The following is a 22974-nucleotide window of genomic DNA, read 5'->3' as shown; positions in this document are numbered from 1 at the left end:
AGGAGAATTTGCGGCAGGCCCAGGAACGGCAAGCCCGCCTGTACAACAAGGGTACGCACCTTAGAGAGTTCACCCAGGGAGATAAAGTACTCATACTGTTGCCCACTTTGAGCTCCAAATTGATCGCCAAGTGGCAAGGGCCCTTTGAGGTCACACGGCGAGTCGGGGACGTCGACTATGAGGTGAGGCGAACGGACAGGGGCACTACAAATTTACCACCTCAACCTGCTTAAACTCTGGAACGAGGAGGTCCCCGTGGCATTGGTGTCGGTGATTCCGGAGAAGGCGGAGCTGGGACCGGAGGTTCAAAAGAGGGCATTGGCATCACGCACCTCTCTGGTCCCCTGTGGAGACCACCTCTCCCCGACCCAACTCATGGAGGTCGCCCAGTTGCAGACCCAGTTTTCGGATGTGTTCTCGCCCCTGCCCGGTCGCACCAACCTCAGAGAGCACCACATAGAGACGCCCACAGGGGTAGTAGTGCGTAGCCGCCCTTACAGATTACCCAAACACAAAAAAAAGGTGGTTCGGGAAGAACTCGAGACCATGCTCGAAATGGGCATTGTCAAGGAGTCCCACAGTGACTGGAGCAGCCCGGTGGTCTTGGTACTCAAGGCCGATGGGTCGGTCCGGTTCTGTGTGGACTACAGAAAAGTCAACGCGGTGTCTAAATTCGATGCGTACCCGATGCCTCGTATTGATGAGTTGCTCGATTGACTCGGCACTGCTCGCTTTTATTCGATGCTGGATTTGATGAAGGGATATTGGCAGATCCCCTTGACTCCACTATCCCGAGAGAAAATGGCCTTTTCCATACCGTTTGGTTTACACCAATTCGTCACCCTTCCGTTTGGGCTGTTTGGGGCACCCGCTATGTTTCAGCGGCTGATGGACAGGGTCCTCCGCCCTCACGCCACGTATGCGGCCGCCTATCTGGATGATATTATCATCTATAGTAATGACTGGCAGAGACACCTCGAACATCTGAGGGCTGTCCTTAGGTCGCTGAGACGAGCGGGGCTCACAGCCAACCCAAAGAAGTGTGCGATTGGGCAGGTGGAAGTACAGTATCTGGGCTTCCACTTGGGCAACGGGCAGGTGCGTCCCCAAATTAATGACGGCAGCGATTGCGGCCTGCCCGAGGCCCAAGACCAAAAAGGGGGTGAGGCAGTTCCTGGGGCTGGCTGGCTATTACCGTAGGTTTATACCTAATTATTCGGACATCACCAGCCCGCTGACTGACGTCACTAAAAAGGGGGCACCAGATCCGGTCCAGTGGACGGAGCAATGCCAGCGGGCTTTTTCTGAAGTGAAGGCTGCACTGTGTGGGGGGCCACTTTTACACTCCCCTGACTTTTCTCTCCCCTTTGTGTTGCAGACCGATGCATCAGACAGAGGGCTGGGGGCGGTTTTGTCCCAAGAGGTGGAGGGGGAGGACCGCCCCGTCCTGTACATTAGCAGGAAGCTGTCAGTGCGTGAGGGGTGCTACAGCACCATTGAAAAGGAGTGTCTGGTGATCAAGTGGGCGGTCCTCGCCCTCCGTTACTACCTGCTGGGGTGCCCTTTCACCCTCTGTTCAGACCACGCGCCCCTCCAGTGGCTCCACCGCATGAAAGATGTCAACGCGCGGATCACCTGTTGGTATCTGGCACTCCAACCCTTCAATTTCAAGGTGGTCCACAGGCCAGGGGCGCAGATGGTCATGGCGGATTTCCTCTCCCGTCAAGGGGGGGGGGAGTCGGCTGCAGGCCAGACGGCCGCCCGGCCTGAGTCGGGCGGTGGGGGTATGTGGCAGCGGGGGCGTGGTCAAGCGCCGGTCTGTGACAGAAGGGCGGAGTCAGGGAAGGTAAGTGGCAGAATCACTACACCTGACGGCAATTAACCTGTGTTTTTGTGTCTTCCCAGTGACCGCACCCTATTTAAGGAGGGAGAGTGAGAGCAGAGGAGAGCTTCCCTGGCCGAGACGCTAGTGTGTGTGTCTCTGTATGTTCCCAAAATATTGTTAGACTGAAAAGTGTGGCAATAAAGCCTTTTGTTACACCTGATGTCTGTCCTGCCACCCTCTGTGCTCCACCCACACGTTCGAACCGGCTACACTAACATACGCTCTTTGGACAATAAGCTCAACTACATACGTCTACTACGATCAACTCAGAAGACTGTGAGAGACTGTTGTGTTTTTGTGTTTATGGAAACATGGCTCAGCAACAACATCCCAGACCATGCCATTCAGCTCGAGTGGCTAACATGCTATTGAGCAGACAGAGCTCTTGTTGAAGGAGGTAAGACCTGAGGTGGGGGGCTCTGTGTTTACATCAATGATGCCTGGTGTCGCAATGCTGCTTTGGTCTACAAACACTGCTCACCGTTAGTGGAGTTTATGGTTATTAAGGGCCAACCATTCTATCTATCAAGAGAATTTACAGCCATTATAATCATCGCTGTTTATATCCCTCCGAGCTCCAACAACAATAGGAGTGAAGCACTGAATGAACTGTATCAGCACATCAGTGAGCAGCAGACAGCCCACCCAGATGCTTTTCTCATCTTGGCTGGTGATTTCAACCATGCAGATCCAAAGAGTATGTTTCCCAAGACATATCAACACATAGACTTTCCAACATGGGGAAACAACACACTGAACCAAGTCTACACCACCCTGAGAGGAGCTTACAAGGCCCTTCCCCTCCCCCACATCGGCACCTCTGACCACATCACTGTTATGCTAATGCAAGCATACAGACCACTGGTCAAAGTCATCAAACCAGTTTGCAAGCAGGTACGAGTGTGGCCGGAAGGGTCTTCAGAGGCACTTCAGGACTATTTTAACACCACAGATTGGAATGTGTTTAAAAAAGCTGCTATCTACAACACCACCACAGATCTCCAGGAGTACACAGATACTGTCTCTGCCTACATCACCAAGTGTATTGATGATGTAACTGACCTCAAGACCATCACTATTTGGGCCAATCAGAAGCCATGGCTGACAGGAGAGGTCTATAGGCTCCTGAAGGCTAGGAACACTGCCTTCACAGCAGGAGATCAGTTGGGCCTGAGGACAGCTAGTAACAACCTTTCCTGGGGCATCAGAAAGACTAAGAGGCAGTACTCCAGGAGGATAGCTCATCGCTTCAGCAACAGCAGAGATACATGGAGCCTGTGGCAGGGGATACAGACCATCACAGATTACAAGCCTCCCCCACAGACCTGCAATAGCACCACCTCTATGCTGAATGAGCTGAATGACTTCTTTGCTCGGTTTGAGGCATACAACAGCATGCCCGCATAGAAATCCTTTCCCCCTCCTGGCAACCAGGTGATAATGCTGTCCCTGGTCAGTGTAAGGAAATCATTCAGCAGGATCAATGCTCGGAAAGCTCCTGATCCTGACAACATACCTGGCTGTGTTTTGAGGGACTGTGCGGGGGAACTCACAGATGTCTTCACAGACATCTTTAATATCTCGCTGAGTCAGGCCATTGTCCCTACATGCTTCAAAGCCACGACCATCATCCCTGTCCCGAAGAAGGCGTCGCCCTCCTGTTTCAATGACTACTGTCCGGCACTCACCTCCATCCTTATGAAGTGCTTTAAATGGCTAGTCACACAACACATTAAGTCTATCCTTCCCCCCCCGGAACCCTTCCAATTTGCATATTGGTCCAATTGCTCGATCGATGATGCTATCTCCATTGCCCTCCACACAGCCCTCACACATTTAGACACAAAAGATTCTTATGTTAGAATGCTATTCATTGATTTCAGCTTGGCATTCAACACTATCATCCCCCAACAGTTCATTTTCAAACTGGACAGGCTGGGGCCGAACACCTCACTGTGCAACTGGCTGTTAGGCTTCCTGACTGGGCGACCACAGGCAGTACGGGTCAGCAGTAACACATCCAGCACCATCACGCTGAACATGGGGCCCCCCCAAGGATGTGTGTTGAGCCCCTTCTGTTCACTCTGCTGACACACGACTGCACACTGTCGCACAGTTCCAACCTCTTCATCAAGTTTGCAGACGACATGGCTGTGGTGGGTCTCATCAGCAACAATGATGAGACAAACTATAGGAGCGAGGTGAGCCCCCTGGCCTTGTGGTGCAGACACAACAATCTCTCTGTGAACATTGATAAGACAAAGGAGATTGTTGTGGACTTCAGGAAAATGTGCACCCAGCATGCTCCTCTGACCATCAACAGTACTGCCATGGAGAGGGTGAGCAGCACCAAGTTCCTGGAAGTGCACATCTCAGAGGACCTGTCCTGGAGCAACAACACAGGAAGGCTGGCCAGGAAGGCTCACCAGCACCTCTACTTCCTCCACAAGCTGAGAAGAGCTAGAGCCACAACCCCCATCATGTGCACCTTTTACAGAGGTGCCATTGAGAGCATCCTGACCAGTTGCATCACTGTATGGTACAGCGCCTGCACCGCATCCTGCCGCAAGACCCTCTAGCACAGGGCTTTTCAAAGTGTGGGGCGCGCCCCCCCTGGGGGGCGCCAGAGTTCTTCAGGGGGGGCGCAACGTGAGAGACAAAATGGATCGGTTTTTAGTACCTAAAGCTACAGTGAGTGAGGAGACAAAGTCTGGGCCAAGCAAAAAAACAGAGCCTCCAGGATGTTGCGACTTGCAACTTCAGCGCAAATTCAACCAATCCCCGCGAATTCAGGGCGGTGTTGCAATTATATCCAATCACCGCAACTTTCCCGCAAATTTGACCAATCGTTGGCGTCGTCTTGAGGTGACGTCGACAAACTACCTTCCGCCTTACTTCCGTGTGTTCAAGAGAAGCAGCATGCACGTCGTGTTGCCAGATTGGATGATTTCAAGTGCATTTTGGCGGGTTTTGAACATATTTTGGACTGGAAAACGTCAGCAGTATCTGGCAACACTGAAAGTGTGTTATGTTTACAGTGAAGGACTGTGTGCACTTTTTTTTTTTACTTAATACAAGAAGTTAATGGATGCCAACATTTTTGCCAAAATGGTATTTTATTTTCCATTGTTTAGGTAGCTTCAGCATCATACTGTGAGATTCTGTTCAAATTGTTTTTTTCTTCTATGAAGCCTGAGCCATTTATTTTATTAGTTTATAATTATTGTTTAATTTAGTCTTCAGGAGAGACTGCCTGCACACAGTACTAGTATTAATAGTTTTTTTTTCTTACATGAAAGCTGAGGCATTTATATTATATTTTAAGGTAACTTCATGTTGTGCTGTGAGGTTCTCTGCACTTTAACTTTTGAACCAACAGGTACATTTGGATCAGTAAAGCCTATTTTTCTGCATTTTTGTAGTCCTGCTAATCTTTTATATTGGTAAAGTTGTTTATAGGACCATTTCTCTTTGGTTTTTTAATCAATAGTTTTTCAGTAATAACTTAATATTTAACATATCACTCAATTTTAATCACAAAAAGAGAAAATCGCAACAATTTCTCACAACTTTCACTTCCTCCCGCAATGTAATCGCAACAAAATCCTAAAAAACACCGCAACTTTCATCGCAATTTTTTTGGAAAACCCCCACAACATCAGACATTTTAGCCCACAACAATCACAAAAAAGGCCTGCGGAATCCTGGGGGACTGGAAAAAGAAGGAAGTATGACCACGATTATTTAAAGTTTGGATTTTCATGGACTGGATCTGAAGATGCTCCACTGCCACAGTGTGTTGTCTGCCAAGAGGTGCTAGCTAACGATGCTATGAGATGTTTAAAACGTGTAAAACAAGATGTGTTAAAAAAGCACAGATGTTTAAAATGTGAAAAAGAAAAAAATAATGTGTACAACAACCATTTTTTTAAAAATACGAATGGAACATTAAGTATAGCAACAACAAAAATTGAAAGGGGGGGGCTGTTGTTTATTTGCTCTCCGAGGGGGGGGGGGGGCTGACTCTCCCACACTTTGAAAACCCCTGCTCTAGCACATTGTGAGAGCAGCTGAGATCATCGGCACCTCTTTCCCCTCCCTCCAAGACATACACAGCACCCGCCTCACTCGGAAAGCACTTTGCATGGCAGTTGATCCTACCCACCCACTACACAGCTTTTTTAGCCTGCTGCCATCAGGGAGGAGACTGCGGAGTCTCTGGGCTAGAACCAGCAGACTGAGGGACAGCTCTGTCCACCAGGCTGTCAGGATGCTCAACTCTCTCCCTGCTCTGCCCCCCTCCCCCTTTTGCCCCCTGCACACACAAACTTTGGATCCTGCATTCCTCCCCATCAATACACAAACTCAGGATCCTGACACCCCTCCCCCCATCAATACCGGACTTTGCCATCATCAAGAACTGGTTACGCACACATCACTTTAGGCAGTCTAATAGCTCATCCAATTTGCATTACTGTTTATAATTGCACTAGTCATACCCACAGACGTTAATCTGTTAGGTAATGTACCTATGGTCACTTTATTGTTCTGATGTGAATATCAGGGACTTTTATCTTATATATATATATATATATATATATATATATATATATATATACACACACACACACACATCATCTCATCATCTCTAGCCGCTTTATCCTGTTCTACAGGGTCGCAGGCAAGTTGGAGCCTATCCCAGCTGACTACGGGCGAAAGGCGGGGTACACCCTGGACAAGTCGCCAGGTCATCACAGGGCTGACACATAGACACAGACAACCATTCACACTCACATTCATACCTACGGTCAATTTAGAGTCACCAGTTAACCTAACCTGCATGTCTTTGGACTGTGGGGGAAACCGGAGCACCCGGAGGAAACCCACGCGGACACGGGGAGAACATGCAAACTCTGCACAGAAAGGCCCTCGCCGGCCACGGGGCTCGAACCCGGACCTTCTTGCTGTGAGGCGACAGCGCTAACCACTACACCACCGTGCCGCCCATCCATATATATATATATATATATATATATATATATCTCAGGGCTTTACATTAACTTTTTTGCTCACCGGCCACTGTGGCTAGTGGTTTTCCCAAGTCACTAGCCATTCAGCCTTTTCACTAGCCACAATTTTGTTGCCAGGAAATCGCAGTTTTTTTCTTCACCATGATATGTTAAAGTTTGGAAGATCTAGATTTAATTATGAATGGCAGCGTATAATGTATCTCTACAGTAGCACTCAAGTATTCAGTGCTGTTAAGGTAGCTCCCTATATGAAAACATGCAACCAATTCAGACAAAAATATAAACAGAGTATTCTGTTTACTGAACTCAAATTCAAGCCCTTACAATATGAAATATCTTATAATATGAAAAATAACATTCAGTACACCTGAACTGATTCTAATATTAAAAGTCCAATTCAAAACATTTAGCATTGAAAAACCTTTGATGTTTTGATATGCAAGTATTATGTGTATTATCAAGTATTATTATGTATATTATGTATTATCTATTAATAGTGTGTGTGTGTGTGTGTGTGTGTGTGTGTGTGTGAGTGAACATGTGTAGAGAGAGACATTAAATGTACTCATTACATTCATCATCAGATGAGTCTGAATAGTCCATGAAAAATGGTCTTCGTGACCTGAGGCTTCCAGCAGGCCATAAGTTGATAGCTGGGATGGAATCAACTTCTTTACAATCGCATGAACGTTTCTAAACAGCAGCTCCATCCTCTCCAGCTCAGCCGACTTCATGACAGCCAGGGACTGAAAGCAATGCTGTCCTGTAGTGAACCAGCCATCTTTGCCGGTTTTGATGTTATAGTACTGATGTGTGCATTTGACTTTTCGTGGTCCTTTATAGTTTTGAGTTTAAAATTACTGGTGCCTGTCTTTGCCAGACTTTCTACAGTCTTCGCAGTACATGGTATTTTCGGTTTTGCTATGAACTAGCCAATCTCACCCGAACGTCCATTTGTCATTGAACTGTCTTATCTTCCTATTAGCGTCCTGTTCATCTCCATGGCTGCAGCCAGCTCTGAGGCCCCCGCGGTCCGGACCTCGGTCATTTTTAAGAGCTGAAAATACATTTGTACGCCAAATATTCAACTGGATAAAAAAAAGAAAGAACATTAAAACATCTCTGTAAAAAGTGCATTGTTAATGATGTTAAACGCTGATTGTGTCTTCTGTGTCTGTTTCATGCGCGCGGCTCTGAGACCAAGAACACAAAAAACGAATGAGCGCGCAACTCGGCGGAGGAACGCAGTGTAGGAGACACAGGGTTTCCATGGTAACAATCGGTGCACTTTCATCAAGCTGTTAAATTGACATTTTCGAAGCAGTGCAGTGGTAGCTTCGTAGTTACATAGGCTACATGGTGAGAGAATCTTTTGTCCTCATTGCTTGGGCCAGATCAAACCATTAAACAAGCTTAAATTATTCTTACTCTTGCCACATACATGATTTTTTTTTTCAAAACTGATGATATTCAGTTCAAACACCATTAAAAGTAATTTCAGGAATAGATCTCTTGTGTGGTGTGTAATTTACCCCTCTCATTTAAATATGTCGAAAATTTTTCGGTGCGCACTTTGCGCATCACAGACCTTGGTGATTTTAAAATGTTGCTCCGGCCCTGCTCATCTCTGCCCCTTTTTTCCTGAGCAGCAGGGTTTGAAACTCCAGCTATATGCTGCCACATCGTGCGCTTGTCAGTCATTAGCAACTTTGTTGCTTCGTTCATTAACCGCAGGTTACCGCATCACTGATTTAATCTGAGACGTTAACAAACGTTCTAAACAATTCTAACATGTTGTCAGAATCTTTATGCAGGTGTTCATGGGAGTTGTAGGTGCGTAATATTACACTGCAGTGCGTTTATTATATCAGATGCCTTCAGAGAAAACTACAATTAAAATATATTGTCATACCACAGAATAAACCACCTGCCAAAGTGGCTAGTGGGACTAAAGTCATTACCCGCCAAAGCCGAATTTTACCCACATTTGGCGGGTGGGCGGGTGCTAATGTAAAGCCCTGATATATATATATATATATATATATATATATATATATATATATATATATATATATATATATATATATATAAAGAATATTTATGATTAGTGTATATGTCATATTTTATGCTTAGTATCTAATGTTTAATGTTTTTGCTGCATCATGCATTTGAGAGTAATGTAATTTCAATCTTCTGTATGTCCTGTACATATTGCAGTATTGACAATAAAGTAGACTTTGACTTTGATATGCAGCGGTCTATCTAGATGATATAATCATCTATAGTAATGATTGTGAGTGGCATTTACAACATCTCAGGGCAGTTCTGAGGTTGCTGAGCTCACAGCAAACCTGAAAAACTGTGCAATTGGACAGGTGGAAGTACAGTATCTGGGCTTCCACTTGGGCCATCGGCAGGTGCGTCCCCAAATTGATAACACTGCAGCGATAGTGGCATGCCATGACCTAAGACCAAAAAGGGGTGAGGCAGTTCCTGGGGTTGGTTGGCTATTATAGGTGATTCGTGCCTAACTTTTTGGATGTCACCAGCACATTGACTGACCTCATTAAACAGGGGGTGCCAGGTCTGGTCCAGTGGATGGAGCCATGCGAAATGGATTTTACTCACAAAAAGGCAGTTTTGTGTGGAGGCCCAATGTTGCATTCTCCTGACTTTTCTCTTCCTTTTGCACAAAAGCACAAAATATGGAATTTGATGGTAAGAACATATCTTTTTTTTATTGTTCAAGAATTATTAAAACAGCATTTTTCACAAATTGCTACTGTCATTTAACTGGTTTGTTTATATTCTAAACGGAAATGATTTTGTCGGACATTTTGTATAAAGTTTATATTTATCGAATTTGCCAAAAAATAAAAAAAGCTCTGTTTCTCAAAATCCTATGAATGTGGATATAATAAAACAGCTATTCCACTCAATCTCATCATACATGGCACACACACCTCGTTGGCTATCAGCTCATGTACAACTCGATTTTGTGGAATAACTGTTAAATATACTGCAACCCTGATATAATGAACTCTTGTACTACAAACTTTTGCATGCAACAAACTAAGTTCATGTCCCCCACATTTAGTGACAATGAGTCAGAGTCTTCAAAAAACATCATTGAGCCATGTGCTCATCTTCCCACCAGAGACAAACAATAAGTAATGAAGTCCGGAGTCAAGTTAACAATACATGTTAACACAATAAAACAAAGGTTTAACTAACCTCACTTAGGTGTCAATTACTAATAATTTTTGAGAACGGCAATCACTGACTTCAAACAATCCCTTAAAAGCAATTTATTTTATGAGCTAAAAGCAGTTTTATTCGAGTCTTTACTCCCTAAGCATTGTTGTCATGGATACTTGTAAATGTAAGATACTCTCCGACTGCCTGAAAATGCAGGTGATGGATGTAATCGCTGGAAGCATGTTATTTAAAAACATGCTGGCAAACAGATCCAAATCAGTGATCAAAAATTAGTCAAAAAACAGGCAATAGTCAAGCGAGGCACAGACAGGATATCAATGGTGGAGACAAAAGGCAAAATCCAAAATAGAGTCTGAAACCAGAATTTTAATACAGTCCTACAAAAGGCTTGGTAACGTGAGACACAAGGGTACAGTGTGTATACTTTACAAAGTCTGTGCATAATGAGAACCCTTGTAAGTGCACACTGTGATTGCACTGTAATCTGGAACAGGTGTATGGAAATTAATCTTAATGGTGGTCCGCTTGTGTATGTGAGTAGCAGTTTGAGCTGCGTGTGCGTGGATATGACACCGTCAAAGACAAACTTCAGATCTTAGACCACCTAAAGTGTGATGAGAAAGCAAAATTTTGTCTAAAGAATATAGTATCCCAAAAAATTCAATTTCAACTTTTAAAGCAAAAGAAAAAGAGCTCCGAGACTTTGTCCATAACTGCAGTCAACACGATGGGCTGAAAAGAAAGTAGATGCAGCAAGCAAATGATGTTGAGTGTGACTTATTTCCTTTACTTCATAAATATGTAAGTAAATTAAATGTAAACATAAATTAAACACAGTTGGTCTTGTTTTATATAAGAGTGAGTGTTTGGTTTAACAACTGGGTCCAATTCAGTATTATGATCTTTTTGGTATAATGAACTATTTGAATGCGGCCCAAGGAGTTTGTTGTAGCAGGGTTGCAGTATATTACTGTTTGTTTTATTTTGATAGCTCTGATTTTGAAAGCTGTCTTGAATCTTGACTCTTGAATCTAATATGTCAAGTTAAATAAGTTTGTAAAGATTTTAAAATACAGCAATGACTTGTGGCCACTTCGCCTAGAAGCAGATACTTGAACCATATACTTCGATACTTTGTTTGCTACAACATCAGTATTAACTTATCTCACAGACATCCCACAACATTAATTGTAACTATAAATGGATAAAAGTAATTCTTTAATGAATGTAAAAATTGTAATTGTTACATTGTTACTGTTACATGAAAATACACTCTGTGGTGGTAACATTAACTCCACTTCATTTCAGATTGCATCACTCACTACCCTGTCACTGATTACTTTCTTATAACTGCATACCTGGCTACACTACTGAATCCTAGTCACTGATACAGTAGGGTCATTCCATGCCAAATCAACAAGAGGTTATGCTCGACCATCTCAGATTTCAATGAAATTTGGAGGGCTCAGAGATACTATTAAAAGAAGTTAATCCCCAAAACTTGAGCTTCCTATCACCAATAGTTTCAGAGATACAGGCATTTGAATGTTTCGATTTTTTTTTGTTTTTTTGCTCAAAACATACATATTTCAAAGTGCAATATAATCTTTATTATGCAAGATAGAAACCTAAAATTTTGCACAGAGAGACTCAATGTCTTGTACTACAAGCTTCAACTTAGAATTTCAATGGTCATTGTATATTAGATGGTGATTTTAACAAGGAAATTAAAAAGACAAATTTGCATTTTTTGCATTTTTAACTCATTCTGGAAGCTTGCCTGTGGCAGTAATGCTTAAACTAAGAATGTTCTTCAAATCTACACAGAAATATCTACCAATTTCAGTTTTACCAAGTCTCCACTATTCCTAGTTTGTCTGTAATAGGGTTTTGAAATTTGCCAATTTCTAAAACATGCCATTTTCAGTAGCAAGAAATCCAATGTGGGATAGCAGTTAGGAACTTGTAATTTTTTTTCAGTAATCCCCAAGACCCATATTTTATATTTCCAAATTTTTGTTCTGTGTCTCTCAAGTATTTTTAAACTACAGGGGTTTAAAAAAAATCCATTTTCACCAAATTCGAATTTTTGATATATTTTCATATAACTGATATTTGAGGGTTAATAAATGCTTCAATAAGGCTCAAGTAGGTTAGGAGACATGTTTCTTCCTCAATTTTAAATAAAATTTCAATTAATACTCACTATTAATTATTTGTAAATTGATTTTAATCTAAGACTGTGTAACATTAGCAATCAATGACCAGCTATTGTGTACCAGTCAACAGCCAGCCTTATCAATATCAACACAGCACAATAGGTGACCTTTGATACCAGAACAGGTGCCTCATATCTTATAGTTTTAGAGTCTGTAAACTGCATACTTGTTCAGATAACATTATATTGCTTGGATTATATTAAATACATTGTAATACAGAGCACTGAGAAAATTTACCAGTGTTATTAACTGAATGTGTTTCTTTGCAAGGATTGGATATTTTGAATAGTTGACTAGGGAATTTAATTGTAGTTGCTTTCAATTTGAGATCAGTATAAATAAGTTTGTTCTTAGACATCTAGAAATGGCTGAACTTCCTCCCTGTTCTATAGGAATTGGACTAAAGAAAGATTCTGACTGCCATAAACTAACATACAACAGAAATTGTAAGTTAAGTGATTTATATGAAAAATGACTGACTTTAGTTTTTATATATATATTTACTGAAAAATGTGAAATGTTCATATATTATTTAGCTTATTTCAAAATGATAATATTTTTAAAACCATATTTCTGTGACATGAACACAAGTAAAATGTTTCCTTATATATACAAATCATTTAGTTGTATTTATCAGTCCTTAATCATCAATAAAATGGAAATATCAAAAATTCGAATTTGGAAAAAATGGATTTTTTAAACACCTGTAGCTCAGAAATACTTGAGAGACACAGAACAAAAACTTGGAAATATAAAATATGGGTCTAGGAGATTACTGAAAAAAATTTACAAGTTCCTAACTGCTATCCCACATTGGAATCCATGCTACTGAAAATGGCATGTTTTAGAAATCGGCAAATTTCAAAACCCTATTACAGACAAACTAGGAATAGTGGAGACTTGGTAAAACTGAAATTGGTAGATATTTCTGTGTATATTTGAATAACATTCTTAGTTTAAGCATTACTGCCACAGGCAAGCTTCCAGAATGAATTAAAAATGCAAAAAATGCAAATTTGTCTTTTTAATTTCCTTTTTAAAATCACCATCTAATATACAATGACCATTGAAATTCTAAGTTGAAGCTTGTAGTACAAGACATTGAGTCTCTCTGTGCAAAATTTTAGGTTTCTATCTTGCATAATAAAGATTATATTACACTTTGAAATATGTACATTTTGAGCAAAATGCAAAAAAATTGAAAAATTCAAATGCCTGTATCTCTGAAACCGTTGGAGATAGAAAGCTCAAATTTTGGGGATTAACTTCTTTTAATAGTATCTCTGAGCCCTCCAAATTTCATTGAAATCTGAGATGGTCAAGCATAAATTTGTCAGATATTTGTTGATTTGGCATGGAATGACCCAGTAATGTCTTAGGCACATATAAATAAATGCTGTAGACCAAAAATGGCTTAAACAAATAATGAAATGAAATGTTTCAACATTAAATTAAAAAAAAAAACTATAAACAGCAGTAAGCCATAATGAATGAAACAAAGTCAATATTTAATACTTGTCATTTTTAGGGCATACCTAACAACATGTGTTTTCTTTCTCTCTCTTCCCCCCCCCAATCTGTCCCTCTGAGTTGCATGTTGGTCCTGGGATTGAGATGCTGGCCTCTTCTGCCCCTCGGACCTGCTTGGTCCATCCTGGTGCCCTGTGTCTGGTCGGAGTTTTATCGCACCACTCCTGTGAAGGACGGCCCCATGAGGACAGTTGAGGGTTATACCTGGAGGATGCTCTGGACTCTTACAGTAATGCTTTTATGGCTGAGGACTACAGTTGTCTTGCTAACTTTAGGACTGCACTTATCATGAACAGTTTTGCACTCAAGTTTCCATCAATGAAGAGTTATAACATCAACGAAACTGTCCTCGTGTTAAAACTGTTAATATTATAGTCAGGCTGTCTGTTGTTGCCCAAATGAGGATGGGTTCCCTTTTGAGTCCGGTTCCTCTCGAGGTTTCTTCCTCATGTCATCTGAGGGAGTTTTTCCTTGCCACCGTCGCCACAGGCTTGCTCATTGGGGATAGATTAGGGATAAAATTAGCTCATGTTTTAAGTCGGTCAAATTCTGTAAAGCTGGTTTGCGACAATGTTTATTGTTAAAAGCGCTATACAAATAAACTTGACTTGACTATTTGGTGTGAGACCACCCTTTGCTTGAAAAAAAAAAGTCTCAGGTACAATTAGTGCAGTTTTATACAGAAATGAGCAGTAGGTTTTACTGAGCATCTTGCAGAAGCAGCCACAGTTCTTCTGGACACTTTGACTGTCACACTTGCTTCTTAATTTTGGAGCAAAACCCAGTAGCCTTCATTATGTTTTCTTTTTTTAATCTGAAAAGTGGTATCTTATGTAATATGCTGCTCAGATACCGTGGCAGCAGGGACATGGGCAAGCATCAGTTTGTGAATGGAAGGTGGGGCCAGGGAAGGTGAGTAGCAAAGTGATCACACCTGTTAATTGATGTTGTGTGTGTGTGTGTCTCTTTCATGGTGATGGCAGAGTGGTGATAAGGGAGGGGGAGAGCAAAGAGGTGGCTGTCTCCTGACCAGAGCATGTGTGCATGTGTGTGTGTGTGTGAGTCAGAAAATATAATGTTAAAGCTGAAAAGCCAAACTGAAAATAAAAAAGACTGTGGTTAGCATCCTTACCCGCCTGTCTGCACATCAGTGTTCCACCCACCCTCAGGGACATAGAACACTGGTGCTGAAACACGGGATCATTGAAGGGAACCACAGATGGAGTCCTCCCCATTTGAGAACTTTGTCCATGCCCTTGCCGCCACCCAACAGAGCCAACACCAAGCACTGATCACCCTGCGCAAAGAACAGGAGCAGCACTTCGAGGCCTTGCTGCAAGTTCAGCATGAAGATCATCAGGAGTTCCAGCACCTGCTCACATCAGCGGAGCCCTCAGCCACTGCATCCGCAGACCTCCCCCACATCACCCTCGTAAAGATGGGGTCTCACGATGACCCAGAGGCCTTCCTTGTGCTCTTTGAGCAAGCTGCAAAGGCGTGGGGGTGGCTGGTCGAGCAATGAGTGGCTCGCCATTTTGCTGCTCCTGACCAGAGAAGCCCAGGTCACCGCCCAACAGCTCCTCATGGACAGCCAGCTCAACTATGCTGACCTGAAGTGAGCCATCCTGCAGTGTGTTGGCCACACTCAGGAATAACACTGTCAGCACTTCCATACACTGACTCTGGAGGAGGTCGGCTGGCTGTTTGCTTTCGGCCAATAGCTCCGGGATGCCTGCTGGCGGTGGCTGAGGGCAGAATTATGCAATGCCCAGGGGATCATCGATGGGATGGCACTGGAGCAGTTCATTGTGCAGCTGCCAGAAGAGACAGCTGAGTGGGTCCAGTGCCACCATCTGGCATTGCTGGATCCCTCAATTGAGTTGGCAGAGGACCATCTGATGGCACTTCTTGTGGCAGGTGGACATCCTGCCTCTTTTCAATCTCTCTCTCTCTCTCTCTCTCTCTCTCTCTGTCTGTCCCTCACTGACCCATCTTTCTGTCCCTGCCCTGTCCCTGCACCATGGAAACGGGGGCCGACCCCCCTGCAGCCGGCTTGCCGAGCCTGTGGTGTTCCCCTCCCTCCCCTTGTGTCTGTGTCTTCTCCCCCTCAGATGGAGGTGGAGGCCATAGTCCAGATCCCCAATGCACCAGAGCCCGCCCTCGATCGAGTTGGAGCATATCACATACTGGTGAGTATTCAAGGGGATACATATCACTTGTTGGTGGATTCAGGCTGTAATCAGACCTCCATCCACCAAAGCCTGGTTCATGGTGAGGCATAGGGGGGAGTACAGTTGGTGAAGGTACTGTGTGTGCACAGGGATGTTCACGAATATCTGCTAGTGTCAGTTCACATCCGATTTCAGGGACCAAAATAGTGTAGAGGTGGCGGTTAGCCCACACCTCACCCACCCGCTGATTCTGGGGACAAAATGGCTGGTGTTTAAGTTTCTAATGGAGTGTGTAGTAGTGGGCAGGTCCTGCAGTAGTGCATCATGGGGGGATCCCAGTGTAGCATTGTCTGGGGAAGCCATCTCAGAGCCATCTATATCAGCACCGCATCAGAGCAAGACAGAGAGAGGGGAGCAGCCTGCCTCTCCTCTCTCTCTCTCTCTCTCTCTCTCTCTGGGATTCCCTCAAGGATTTCCCCTTAGAACAAACATGAGATGAGACTCTGTATCATGCTTTTGACCAAGTGACAGTAGTTGATGGTCAGACTCTCCAGCCAAATGTAAAATTCTCCTACCTGTACTTCACAAGCATTAAAAATAGATTATACCAAGTGATACAGGACACTCAAACCCATGAGAAAATAACCCAATTGCTAATACCAAAGAGCCACAGGGAACTCATATTCCATGCGGCTCACTTTAACCCTATGGCCGGACACCTAGGTCAGTATAAGACACTAGCCTAAATAATTGCCCAGTTCTACTGGCCAGGGATTTGCAGGGATGTCCATCAGTGGTGTGCGGCATGCTGCGAATGCCAGCTGGTGAATCTAGCAGCCATTCCAAAAGTGCCATTGCACCCTCTTCCCCTGATCGAGACCCCCTTTGAAAGAATTAGTATGGATCTCATCAGGCCATTAGATCAATCTACACAAGGGTATCACTTTATTTTAGTCCTAGTGGACTATGCAACACAATACCTGGAAGCAGTCCCATTGTGTAACATTTCCACATGCAATGTGTCAGAGGGACTGTTTAAAATTATCTCCATATTTATTCCCATAGAAATCCTAATTGACCAAGGCACTACACTCATGTCATGTATGCTTCACAAACTCTAAGTTATTGGGGGTTAAATCCATCTGCACCAGTGTTTATCACCCACAGACAGACGGCTTGGTCAAACGGTTTAACCGAATTCTTAAAAACTTGATTCATAAGTTTGTAAGCGAAGGTACATGTAATTGGGATAAATGGCTTGAACCTCTGTTATTTACAATACGAGAGGTCCCTCAAGGCTCCATGGGGTTTTCCCCATTCTAATTATTATATGGGCATAAGCCTCGCAGCATTTTGGATGTGCTGCAGGAAAACTGGGAGAAGGTAGCTTCAAACAGTAAAAATGAAATTCAATATGTTCTCAACCTGGGTGCAAAGCTCCACACACTCAGTCATCTAACCCAGGAGATTTTGCGGCAGGTGCAAGAATGTCAGGCCTGGCTGTACAACAGGGGGGCACACCTTAGAGAATTCACTCTGGGAGATAAAGTGCTTGTATTACAGTGTCTTGCAAAAATATTCATCCCCCTTGGTGTTTATCCTGTTTTGTTGCATTACAAGATGGAATTAAAATGGATTTTTGGAAGGTAAGCACCATTTGATTTACACAACATGCATACAACTTTAAAGGTGCAATTTTTTTTATTGTGACACAAACAATAATTAAAATGAAATAACAAACCCAGAAATCTGGAGTGCCCTGTGATGACCTGGCGACTTGTCCAGGGTGTACCCCGCCTTTCGCCCGTAGTCAGCTGGGATAGGCTCCAGCTTGCCTGCGACCCTGTAGAAGGATAAAGCGGCTAGAGATAATGAGATGAGATGAGATGAGATGAGATGAGATGAGATGAGAAATCTGGAGTGTGCATAGGTATTCACCCCCTTTCGTATGAAACCCCTAAATCAGAGCCAGTCCAACCAATTAACTTCATAAGTCACATAATTAGTTGATTAAGATCCACCAGTGTGCAATCAAAGTGTCACATGATCTGTAACATAATGTTTGTATAAATCAACCTGTTCTGGAAGGACCCTGACTCTGCAACATGACTAAGCAAGCAACATGAAAACCAAGGAGCCTCCAAACAGGTCAGAGACAAAGTTGTGGAGAAGTATAGGTCAGGGCTGAGTTATAAAAAAAAAATATCCCAAACTTTGAATATCCCATGGAGCACCATTAAATCCATTATAGCAGAATGGAAAGCATATGGCACCTCACCAAAACTCACAGACCAGGCAAGGAGGGTGTTAGAGATGCAACAAAGACACCAAAGATAACACTGAAGGAGCTGCAAAGATCCACAGTGGAGTTGGGAGTATCTGTCCATAGGACCGCTTTAAGCTGTACACTCCACAGAGCGGGGCTTTATGGAAGATTGGCCAGAAAAAAAGCCATTGCTTAAGAAAACACGTTTGGAATTTGCCCAACAGCATGTGGCAGACTCCCCAAACACATGGAAGATGATTCTCTGGTCAAATGAGACTAAAATTGATCTTTTTGGCATTCATGGGAAATACCATGTGTGGCGCAAATCCAACACCCTGAGAACACTATTCCTGCAGTGAAGCATGGTGGTGGCAGCATTATGCTGTGGGGATATTTTTCATCTGCAGGGACAGGAAAGCTGCTTAGAACTGAAAGAAAGATGAATGGCACTAAATACAGGGCAATTCTGAAGGAAAACCTGTTTGAGTCAGCCAGAGGATTGAGACTGGGACGAAGGTTCACATTCCAACAGGATAATGACCCTAAACATACTGCTAAAGCTACACTGGAGTGGTTTAAAGAGAAACATTTAAATGTCTTGGAATGGCCTAGTCAAAGCCCAGACCTCAATCGAATTGAGAATCTGTGGCATAACTTGAAGATTGCTATACACCAACGCAACCCATCTAACTTGGAGTTGGAGCAGTTTTGCCTTGAGGAATGGACAAAAATCCTAGTGGCTAGTTGTGCTAAGCTAATAGAGACACCCCAAGAGACTTGCAGCTGTAATTGCAGCAAAAGGTGGCTCTACAATGTATTGACTTTGGGGGCGAATACCTTTGCACACTTCAGGTTTCTGTTTTTTTTTCCATCTTAATTATTGTTTGTGTTGGCGGCACGGTGGTGTAGTGGTTAGCACTGTCACCTCACAGCAAGAAGGTCCTGGGTTCGAGCTCAGCGGCTGGTGAGGGCCTTTCTGTGTGGAGTTTGCATGTTCTCCCCGTGTCTCTGTGGGCGTCCTCCGGGTGCTCCGGTTCCCCCCATAGTCCAAAAACATGCAGATTAGGTTAATTGGTGGCTCTAAATTGACCGTAGGTGTGAATGTGAGTGTGAATGGTCGTTTGTCTCTGTGTCAGCCCTGCGATGACCAGGCGACTTGTCCAGGGTGTACCCCGCCTCTCACCCATAGTCAGCTGGGATAGGCTCCAGCTTGCCTCCGACCCTGTAGAACAGGATAAGTGGCTACAGATAATGGATGGATGGATATTGTTTGTGTCACAATAAAACAACAATTTGCACCTTTAAAGTTGTAGGCATGTTGTGTAAATCAAATGGTACTAACCCCCAAAAATCTATTTTAATTCCAGCTTGTAATGTGACAAAACAGGACAAATATGAAGGGGGGTGAATACTTTTGCCAGACAGTGTATTACCCACTTTGAGCTCAAAATTACTTGCTAATTAGCAAGGACCCTTTGAGGTCACATGGCAAATCGGGGACGTCAACTATGAGGTGAAGTGAATGGATGGGGCGGGGTGCTACAAATATACCACCTCAATCTACTAAAGTATTGGAATGAGGGGGCCCCCATGGCATTGATGTTGGTAGTTCTGGAGAGGGCAGAGCTGGGGCCAGATGTAAAAACAAAAGTAATCACTCAAGCCACTCTGGTCCCCTGTGGAGACCACCTCTCACTGACCCAAGTCACAGAGGTTGCCAAGTTGCAAGTGGAGTTTTCCAACATTTTCTTGCCCCTCCCTGGCCACATTCACCTCGTATACCCCTTTTCCACCAAATCAGTTCCAGGGCTGGTTCGGGGCTGGTGCTGGTTCACAACTCATTCAACTTGCGAGCCAGGTGAGAACCAGTTTGCTTTTCCATAGCTCGGGGTGCTAAGGGGAGCCACGTCATTATGTCACTGTATACGCCAGTTATGTCGCTGTGTTTGCATAAACCTTGGTGCGAACATCGAAGCAACAACAACACGGACAAGAAGAAAAAGAAGCAGCAACAACAACAACAATAATGGATGACTGCTGCTTTACTGCATCCATGATATCTCGTCGCTTATTTAAAAATGGCGACCTTTCGCGGTCTTGCTATTGTTGTTGGTCTTAACAACTTCGCCCCCCCCCCCCCCCCCCCCCCCCCGCTGACGTAAGCGGTTCTTTTGTCTGGCCCAGCAAAGAGCTGGTGCTAGCCTGGAACTGTTTTTTTCTGGCCCCAGAGCCAGTTCTTTGTCAGTGGAAACAGAAAACCGGGTTCCAAACTAAGCACTGGCTCCGAACCAGCCCTGGAACTGCTTTGGTGGAAAAGGGGCAATAGACCACCACATTGAGATGCCCCCAGGGGTGGTGGTGTGTAGACCTGTACTACTTGCAAGAACACAAGAAAGCTATTGGTTTGGGACAAACTCAACACCATGCTCGAAATGGGAATAATCAAGGAGTCTCACAATAATTGGAGCAACCCAGTGGTCTTGGTCCCCAAGACCAATGGGTCAGATATTGGCAGATTCCTTTGACTCCTCTATCCCAAGAAAAAATGGCCTTTTCCACACTGTTTGGCTTACATCAATTTGTCACCCTTTCTTTTGGGTTATTCGGTACTCCTGCAATGTTCCAGTGGCTCATGGACAAAATCCTCTGTCCGCATGCTGTCTATGCCACTGCCTACCTAGATGTCATCATTATATATAGCAATGATTAGCCACAGCACCTAAAATGCCTCAGGGCCATCCTGGAGTCGCTGAGGCACGCAGGCCTCATGTCTAACCCGAAAAAGTGTGCGAATGGGTTGGTAGAAGTACAGTATCTGGGCTTTCACTTGGGTCATGGGCAGGTACATCCCCAAATTGACAAGACTGTAGTGATTGTGGCCTGCCCGAGGCCCAAAACCAAAAAGGGGGTGAAACAGTTCCTGGGGCTAGCTGGCTACTATCACAGTTTAAACCTAACTATTTGGATGTCACCAGCCTGCTGACTGATCTCACTAAGAAGGGAGCACCAAATCTGGTCCAGTGGATGGAGCGGTGCCAACAGGCATTCACTAGGGTAAAAGCTGCACTGTGTGGGGGCCACTTTTACACTCCCCTGACTTCTCTCTCCCTTTTATTTTGTGGATAGACATGTTGGACAGAGGGCTGGGGGCCATTCTGTCACAGGAGGTTGATGGGGAAGAACACCCGGTGCTGTACATCAGCTGCAAGCTCTCAATGTGACAAAGAAAGTACAGCACCATCGAGAAGGAGTGTCTGGCTATCAAGTGGGTAGTCCTCACCCTCTGGTACTATCTGCTGGGCTGCTCTTTCACCCTCTGTTTGGATCACGCCCCACTCCAGTGGATCCACCCCATGAAAGACGCCAATGCGTGGATCACCCATTGGTATCTCATCCTCCAACCTTGCAAATTCGAGGTGGTCCATGGGTCAGGGGCCCAGATGGTGGTGGTGGACTTTCTTTCCCATTGGGGGGTGGGGGCGGGGAGTCGGCTACAGGCCAGATGTCTCCCTGGCCTGAGTCAGGCGGTGGGGGTATGTGGCAGTGGGGTGTGGTCAAGCGTCGGTTTGTGAATGGAGGGCAGGGTCAGGAAAGGTGAGTGGCAAAGTGATTACACCCACTGTCAACTGATGTGTGTGTGTGTGTGTGTGTGTGTTTCACAGTGATGGCAGAGCGGTGCTAAGGAGGGGGAGACCAAAGAGGTGGCTGTCTCCCGACCAGAGCATGTGTGCGTGTCTGTGTATGAGTCAGAAAATATAACATTAAAGCTGAAAAGTCAAACTGAAAATAAAAAAGACTGTGTTTCGCATCATTACCTGCCTGTCTGCACTTCAGTATTACACACACCCTCAGGCACATACAGTGCTCAGCGTAAATGAGTGCACCCCATTTGAAAAGTAACATTTTAAACAATATCTCAATGAACACAAACAATTTTCAAAATGTTGACAAGACAAAGTTTAATATAACATCTGTTTAACTTATAATGTGAAAGTAAGGTAAATAATATAACTTAGATTACACATTTTTTCAGTTTTACTCAAATTAGGGTGGTGCAAAAAATGAGTACACCCCACAACAAAAACTACTACATCTAGTACTTTGTATGGCCTCCATGATTTTTAATGACAGCACCAAGCCTTCTAGGCATGGAATGAACAAGTTGGCGGCATTTTGCAACATCAATCTTTTTCTATTCTTCAACAATGACCTCTTTTAGTGACTGGATGCTGGATGGAGAGTGATGCTCAACTTGTCTCGTCTCTTCAGAATTCCCCATAGGTGTTCGATTGGGTTCAGATCAGGAGACATACTTGGCCACTGAATCACTTTCACCCTATTCTTCAGAAATCCAACAGTGGCCTTAGATGTGTGATTAGTCATGTTGGAAAAGTGCACAACGACCAAGGGCATGGAGTGATGGTAGCATCTTCTCTTTCAGTATAGGAGCAATACATCTGTGAATTCATGATGCCATCAATGAAATGCAGCTCCCTGACACCAGCAGCACAAATGCAGCCCCACATAAGGACACTGCCACCACCATGTTTCACTGTAGGCACCATGCATTTTTCTTTGTATTCCTCACCTTTGCGACGCCATACAGTTTTGAAGCCATCAGTTCCAAAAACATTTATATTGGTCTCATCACTCC

General features: G+C 44.0%; 1 long non-coding RNA gene across 3 annotated transcripts in view; it reads left to right on the top strand.

Moving 5' to 3' along the window:
• LOC132896572 (uncharacterized) overlaps positions 1 to 22172 on the top strand; it is a 32115-nt gene extending 9943 nt beyond the window's left edge. Inside the window, exon 4 of one of the 3 annotated variants that reach the window (XR_009656091.1) lies at positions 21983 to 22172. This is a non-coding gene — a long non-coding RNA (uncharacterized LOC132896572). Of the gene's footprint in view, positions 1 to 1378; positions 1778 to 9489; positions 11565 to 21982 lie in introns of those variants that run through there. The other 2 variants (XR_009656089.1, XR_009656092.1) reach the window with 2 other exon arrangements.
• The last annotated feature ends 802 nt before the right edge of the window (positions 22173 to 22974 follow it).

This window comes from Neoarius graeffei, chromosome 13 (assembly GCF_027579695.1).
Source record: "Neoarius graeffei isolate fNeoGra1 chromosome 13, fNeoGra1.pri, whole genome shotgun sequence".
NCBI lineage: Eukaryota > Metazoa > Chordata > Actinopteri > Siluriformes > Ariidae > Neoarius > Neoarius graeffei.
The sequence above is the reverse complement of the archived record's forward strand: the minus strand, read 5'-3'. Positions and strand labels throughout refer to the sequence as shown.